Here is a 7,581-nt window from a genome sequence, read left to right as displayed (position 1 = left end):
ATGTGATGATAGACATGATACTGACAACCAGGGATGGCCGACTGAAAATGAGTCAAGAGACACCGCAGAAAGGCCGACTCAGGCTAACTTCCCTTGAACAAAAGCACGACTCAATGTGACTATGTGGCAGCATATGATGACTCTGTATAAGTTCGCCATGCAGGAGGCACGAACGAACCCTCCATATGATTGGAAGAGATAACCAATCGGGGGAGAACTGACTCAATAACAAGGTTATGGCATACCTAAGTCAAACTAAATCCCACCCACGCGGAGGAGACTTTGTTTTGAGTGCTTTGTTCAAGGGCGACACGACTGACTCTAGCTGCCAACAATAAATGGAAATAATGTCCCTGTTCCCGCTCTTTTTTGGAATATTTAATTTTTTTTGTCTTTTTCTGTTAAGCCGGAAAAAGAATAAAAGAATGCTATGGTACAGTGGAAAGAACGAGTGTTGGTGAAACAGATGATCTAGTTCCTAGGGAAGGAACGTTCCTATGCTCAATGCAGGGAGGTGAAAACTGGTCAGTGACACTCAGAGGTATGTTCCTTCCACGGATCAAGGTATGTCAAGCTGCAGAAGTCAAAGGTATGCAAGGTTGATTTTGCAGACGTCATGGTCAAAAGTTGGCTTAAACACGAGTCCAAGTGAAGCCGGCTCTAGGCCAAAAGGTGCAAATGGTCAACATGCAATGCAGAAGTACAACTCAACACACATAGGAGCCTCTAGGTTATAAGGCCAGAACGAAGTGAAGAAGCAAAGAGGAATGAGTCTTCAACGCATAAGTCATGGCGAGACTACAGAGGACTCCCGAGCCTACTCAAAACGAAGCAGCATGGGCAACAAATGTCAGTGAGGTGCTAACTACGATGCCCATGTAAAGGGATGGCTCTACCATCGTGTCATGATTTAAAGAATCGGCGAGTGAAAATGGCTTACTAACCATAACACGATGGGGTGGACCCTACGGCAGATGTATCGGTCATATGGAGGCTAGTATGCATAATGCAATGGAAAAATGGTGTCCCTAACCTATATGCCAGTGAAAACACGATACCTGCCATGACGGGTCAGCGGTCATGGAACCGTCTCGAACTGTCGAAAAATGTCCAAAATGTCCTGAAAACAAACCAAACTCGGCATTCCAAGCTCCCAAGTTAAAAGTGACATGAGGCCAAACAAAATAAAATTTTGAAAAAATTTTGCATTTTCAAAACTTATAAAAGGCATTTTTGACTTACCATTTTCACCGTTTGACTTGGAGAGCAAAAATTGTGGAGCAAAAGGAGCAAACTTCCCTGTGATCAATTCAACCGTTCAAACTTGCCGAAAACTTCCAGGTAAGCCTCAAACTTGTCTTGCAATTAATTGTGATAGTTTTTAGGGATTTTATTTGATGTTTTACCGTTGGATTTTTGCAAAAAATTCTTTCGCGGCGTACACGCGGGTTGGCAATATTGAACTCGCGTATACGACGGCCCTACACGCGACTGTGTATATATGAACCCGCGTGTGCGCAGCGAACTAATTTTATAAACAAAACTAACGGATGAAAATGATTTTTTCTTCCAGGATGACTATCACATGGCGTGAAAGAGAGCACTCAGCCGTGGATAATGAAGTTATGAACAATGATGAGGCATTAGATGCCCTACGGGGATGCGGGTTGCTAAAATTCTTCAAATTGCCAAATATGAAAGCAAACACGCGTCTGCTCGAGAGACTCATTGATTATTGGGATGTCGATGAGGAAGCATTTGTGATTGATCAGATGCCACTCAGGGTAGAAGTGGAAGACATATATTTTATCACGGGCCTTTCCCGAAGGGGAGAGGTAGTACATTCCCGGGGCAGGACACGAAATAGCCTCAGTGTAGATGACTATGTACAGCTTTACTGCCCGGGTCATCGGAAGGTCGGGAGCCAGATCTCTATCCCACATGTGGAGAGTTTGTCACTCAGGATAATCTTGTTCACCATAGCTCGAGTGAACGGATCATCCTCACTACATCAGGCATCACGGGTAAACATGAGCGTGGCAGTGGACTGTCTCACTACTGTGTTTGACTGGTGTACTCCTCTCCTTGCCAACATGAAGGAACAACTCACTTCTATCAGGAGGGGACAGACCAAGAACTTTGGGTTCGGAACCATCTTGTGCACTTTCTTCTTCGAGAAGGTTCCCGCACTCCGCCCCAGGGTAGCAGTTGCCATCAGTAGTCCACGTGATCCACGCATGGGCCGGTGGGCTGACTTGATGAAACGTCTAGGGGGTGGGGAAGTCCCAAGGATTGCATTCGACGATGACTTCTTTTCCTGGTGGGAGCATCAGATCATCGCCGTGGATGACTACCCCTATGCTGGGTTGGATTTCCGAGGAGATCCTGATCTAGTGTTACCACCAAATGCAGCATGGGGCGAGATTGGTAAGAATTTTTTATGATTTTATGATTTTTTTGAATTTTTCAAATATAATGATAAATTTTGAAAAATATTTTTTGACGAGATTCAAATGACTAATATGATGATCATGTTCCAGACATTGGGCCCGTACGACCAGATGGATTCCCGCGGCATGGATGGCGTGGCCAAGGAGCCGAAGAGGCAGCTACGGATACGGAACGGACCTTAAACAACGTCCAGCGACACTTGGCGAGACTAAGCTGCCGAGTACCGATGGCCGAGATAGAGGACCTTCCTCCGGATATGCAGCGTCATGTGGTTGGGATGCCACGTGACTGGGTTCGCATCTTTCGGCGCGTGGCTCACGCTATAGTTACATATTTAGATGCTCATCCGGAGCCGAGGCGTTAGATATGCCTGACATGATTATGGGCATTTGAGTCCCAATTTTGTATATTTTTGGACACACATATGTACACTCGAGACGCTTTATGATATATATATATATATATATATATATATATACAGTTTGACTTTTTGATTCATGATTTTATGACGATGAATGATTGATATGCCAGTCTAATGCTTGATTAGCGATAGAATCAGCTAACCAATTTTGAGATCTTGGAATGTGCAAATAATTAATGTAAACAAATGATCTTTGCAACAACCTCACCCTTAAATATTGGCGATATAATAAAGGATCCCTAACCCGATAAATGTTATTTAATTGAGACACTATCAATTGAGAATCAAGATATACTACCAACAAGTCGATCCCATAAGAGATTGCCTCGGATAATAAATTGATAACAGCTGTATACTCAGCCATATTGTTTGAAGCAGGACCGATACACACGCCTCTCGATACCATCAATTGACCAGTTGGATAATAAAGTACCCAAGCTGCGGAAGCAAGATTCCGAGTGTGCCGACTAGCACCATCGGCGAACCCAAAATAAACCAAATCATCCATCAACACCTGCCAAAGCAGACCAAAAAGTGTTGATATCAGAAAACACTCGATAATATATGTACAAATATACATAAAATACAAAGAAGCCATTGCCTGGTAAAACTAAGCAAAATACTTCTTTAGGTAGAGCCCATTTCGGGGCTCCGCCAGCTTGTTCCCTTCAAAGTCGATTAACTCATACGACCCTTTTTCTAAAACTCGTTTAACAATGAAAGGACCGTACCACATAGGCCTAAATTTGCCTGCCCCCAAGGTGTCTTTATCTTGGTCGTAGACCAAGACAAGGTCACCTTCAGAAAAGACTCGAGGACGGACAGACTTATCATACTGCGTTTTTACCCTTTTCTTATGAGCCTCATTCATCGTGGCGGCGTCTCGACGCTGCTCATCGAGATGTTCCAAGTGAACTAGGCACTCTTCGAGACTCGAAGTCTCTGGAAGGAGTTCGACAGCCAACTTAAGAGATGGAATTTCACATTCAACCGGGAAGATGGATTCCATCCCATAAACCAACTGGAAAGGAGTAAAACCAGTAGCCGTTTTGATGGAGGTTTGGTATGCCCATGGAGCCGGATACAACATAATGTGCCAATTGGATCGATTTTTATCGATTTTCCGTTGGAGTATCGTCTTAAGAGTTTTGTTAACTGCCTCGGCCTGCCCATTGGCCTAAGGATAATAAGGGGACGAATGCTCCTGACGGAAGCCTAATTTACGAGCCAATTCGGACATCAGTTGGTTCTGGAAATGACTGCCATGGTCAGTGACAATCTCCTTTGGGATACCGAACCTTGGATGATCTGATTGAAAAGAAACAAAGCTGCCGTGTCACTATCGTTCTTATAAGTAGGCATGGCCTCAGCCCACTTCGTGAAGTAGTCTACAGCCACGATGATGTACTTGTGATTCGCCGCTGAAGGCGGATTACAAGTCGTAAAGTCAATGCCCCACTTAGTAAAGGGACCGACAGTGACAACGGGAAAAAGAGGAGCTGGATGCGCACGCATCTTGCGAGTAAAAATTTGACATGGGTGGCAGCGTTTGACTGCTTCCACACAGTCCTTAAAAAGTGAAGGCCAAAAATAGCCGGCACGTAAGATGCGCTGGGCTGTAGCAAGCCCTGATAGATGACCACCACAAGCTCCACTGTGGCAATCATTGAGCACGGACTCTGCTTCCTCTAAGGTTAAACAACGCCGAAGAATTGAATCAACCCCTCGACGGTATAATGTGTCACCAATGATAACATAGTTTTTAGCCAGGTGACGTAATTTGCGACGTTCATCCTTGGAGAAAGTAGAGGGAAACTTCGAAGTCTGGAGATAAACAATGATATCTCCATACCAAGGGTCTTGTGAAGAGATGAGGAATATATGTTCGTCGGGTAAACTTTCCTCATAAACAATATCCTCTCCACAAGGAAGCTCAGAAATTAGCTCCGCGAAGACCATAGATTTCTTAGACTTGGCAGACAAGAACTCGAGATCGAATTCTTGCAAAATGACTATCCATCTATTATATTTGCCCCCAATCACTCGCCTACTGAGGACAAATTGAAATGGATTGACTGCCGCTAAGACAAAAGTTTTACGTAGCAAAATATAATGACGGAGCCGTTGGACAGCATGAACAGCTGCCAAGGCCAACTTCTCAACCGGAGAATAGCGAAGCTCAGGGCCTATTAAGCCTCGGCTCAAATAATAAATGACGTGCTCGGCGAGAGCATCGTCCTCCTGAACTAGAACCATACCAATGGTTGATTCTGCCGCAGCGAGATATAAAACGAAGTCTCTACCATAATCTGGTGGACTCAAAAGCGGGGCAGAGACTAATGCTTTTTTCAAAGCATCAAACGACCGCTGCGCAAAGTCATCCCATATAAATGGAACTCCTTTCCGTAGTAGACGCATGAACCCTTTAGTGATCTCGGCGTAATTTGCTATAAACCATCTTAAGAAATTAGCCTTCCCTTGAAGACTTTGAAGTTGCCGAAGTGAAGACGGGGGAGGCAACTGAATTATTGCCTCAACCTTGAAGGGATCAACCCGAATCCCTTCATTGGACACAATAAACCCTAACAGCCAACCGGATGTAACCGCGAAAACGCACTTGTTGGGATTCAACCGGATTTTATAAAAACGACATCTCTCAAAGACTAATCGAAGATGACTAGGGTGATATGTTCTCTTTCGAGAACGAGCAGCGAGATCATCTAAGTATGCCTCGATGACATGTTTGATGTCGTGGAAAGCGTATGACATGGCCCGCTGAAACGTGGCTCCAGCATTTTTAAGACCAAAAGGCATCTTTCGATATGCAAAGGTACCCCAGGGACATATGAAGGCTGTCTTATGCTGATCCTCAGGACGGATAGAGATTTGATTATAATCTGAAAAACCATCCATGAAGGAGAAAATTTCGTTACCCGCACACTCATCAATAATTTGATCAATAAATGGCGTGGGGTAATTGTCTTTAGGACAAGCCTTGTTTAGATCCCTAAAATCGATGCATACACGGATTGTTCCTTGCTTTTTATCTACCGGGACTGGATTAGAAACCCAATCGGTAAGAGGAACAGGGTATATAAAACCCGCCTTTAGCAGCTTCTGGACTTCAGCTTTGATAGCTGCTGCTTTCCTAGGGTTAACCGGATGAAGTCTTTGACGAATAGGTTTCGCGTTTTCATATGTCTTGATCTCATGTTGAACTATAGAAGGATCAATGCCAGGCATTTCCTCATAAGACCAAGCAAATACGTCACGATATTCCTTAAAGAGGTCGGTGTAGATTTGAATTTCTTCAGGGGAACACTCGATCCCAATGAAGATATTCTCAATGATGTTAGGGTCCCTAGAGATGTTGATGGATATCATTTTTGAAATTACCGACATATTACCTTCGGCGCGAATGTGTGCTGGAGCCAAAGGGTTTGACACCATATCAACATCACTAGTACAGAGCTCGGAAAACCTAGATTCCACTTCCTGCAAAGGAGGAATAAAGTACGAACAATGGTGTAAATCTTCCCACGGTTGATCTATACCCATCATTGCTTCAAGGATTGCTTCTTCAGAAGGTAAAATTGAATCCAAGCAATCCAAGGTAGAAATAGAGTCTAGGCTCCAGGCTGGGGCCACATGACCATCCAACTCTTCTTCAGAAAAAGGAGTGGAATGGTTATCTGCAGAGTCTACGATAGACTGATATCTAAGCTTAGCTGCAGATATAGGAAATGCCATTCCATTTACTTGTCCTTCAACTAATGTGGTCGTAGGTGAAGGCAAGGTCCAGGGGTCGGAAAAATAATGAGTTCGGAAGAACTCTTCTCGAGGAGACTCCTTGGATGAGGAAATAGCATTGATTTTTGCAAAAGGAGAGGGAAGATAAAACGTACCCATCAATGAGGAATACATCCCTACTCCTAAATTCTCAGTCGGCGGGCGAGGGTTATCCACCAAAGGAACAGTAGAGTCGGAGGTTGCTTGAGGATCGATTGGGGAATAGTCCAATTGATCAACCTTAACGATTTTCCCCTCATGAGGAAAGCAAATGACACGAAACAGAGTCGCTACAACGGCTTCCATTTCGTATACCCAATTCCTTCCTAATAGGAGATTATAGTCTAGGTTAGCATCTACGACTTCAACTTCGATATTAACGACCTTCCCTCCAACACATATAGGAAAGGTCAGGATAATCCCATGCGGCTTGTGAGAATGACCATCAAATGCAGTTAAAACGGTTGGTGAAGGAACAGCCGAAGGTGAGCCAATAGCCTTCCAACATGACATCGACATAACACATGTGGAAGCTCCTTCATCTATAACGGTGCGGAAAATATTGATTTTCCGGTATGTAGACTTTATCTGAAAAGCCATATGATGAGGGAGTCACTTTTTGACATTTAACATGTCAAAAGTGAGCACTAAAGAGTTAGCGGATCAACTGCTCCAATTGCGGAGAGTAAAGCACTTCTCTGAGCCGGACACGACTGGAGAACCTCTAACGCGGACATAGCACACGGGCTTTGAGCCAGATCCTCCACAATGGAGTAATTCTGGGCAGCCCTAGCATTAGGGTTAATCGTCGCGCGCTTGGCGGAACCTTTCGGTATCCGAGGTATAGTCTCAACAGGGGGTCGCTCAATATGAAGTTCATTACCTTCGGGAATGGTTTTATCCTTGGATGTTTCCGCTAC

The sequence above is a fragment of the Pinus tabuliformis genome, chromosome 9, assembly GCF_031772625.1.
Source record: "Pinus tabuliformis cultivar Carrire ecotype Pingquan chromosome 9, CPIR1, whole genome shotgun sequence".
NCBI classification, from domain to species: domain Eukaryota; kingdom Viridiplantae; phylum Streptophyta; class Pinopsida; order Pinales; family Pinaceae; genus Pinus; species Pinus tabuliformis.
This window is presented reverse-complemented; position numbering follows the sequence as displayed.